Raw genomic sequence first — 815 nt, 5'->3', positions numbered from 1 at the left:
AACAACAACAACAACAACAACAACAACAACAATAACAACAACAACAACAATAACAACAACAATAACAACAGCGCATGTTCATCACACAGATCTACGCGTTGACAGTATGAAACTAGATCAAACGGCCCTCCACACCCCCAGCCCCACCCCCAGCCCCACCCCAGATCCACCCCCTGCCCCACCCCCAGCCCCACCCCCTGCTCCACCCATACTGCCGCTGTAAAGCTCTGATTAAAGCTGTGATGACATGTTTGGTGGCATGATGTTGGCGTGTTAGCGGTAGTATGATGGACCATGATTAACCTCCGCCCATCTAATAACCTAGTAGTAACCTTGTCACGCTTTCGACACTATAATCATTGGCCTGCATCGACACTGCACGCCCAGCGATCTAGATCCACGCATGCCTTACCCCTTCCCCTGTCTGTAGACATTCTCCGTGTTTCTCCCCCTGCCGCGCACGCTAACTGAAGCTCCTCCCTTCTCCTACACACTTCCTCTCCCGCCACAAAACCCTCCCCTCTCCTTACACCCTTCTTCCCGCCTGTCACCTAAACTCGCCCCTCTTCTTCTTCCTACACCTTCCCCCTCCCGTCTGTAACGTGCATCCTCTACCTCGCCCTTCCGCCACCTCCACCCTGTCCACATCTATCGCCCGTCACCTCAACCCTCCCCCTTTCCCGTCCGTCACGTAACCCTCTCCCTCTCCCTACACCCTCCCTCTCCCCCAACACCCTCCCTCTTCCCTACACCCTCCCTCTCCCCTACACCCTCCCTCTCCCCTACACCCTCCCTCTTCCCTACACCCTCCCTTT

This window comes from Priapulus caudatus, unplaced genomic scaffold (assembly GCF_000485595.1).
Source record: "Priapulus caudatus unplaced genomic scaffold, Priapulus_caudatus-5.0.1 Scaffold4011, whole genome shotgun sequence".
NCBI classification, from domain to species: domain Eukaryota; kingdom Metazoa; phylum Priapulida; class Priapulimorpha; order Priapulimorphida; family Priapulidae; genus Priapulus; species Priapulus caudatus.
The sequence above is the reverse complement of the archived record's forward strand: the minus strand, read 5'-3'. Positions refer to the sequence as shown.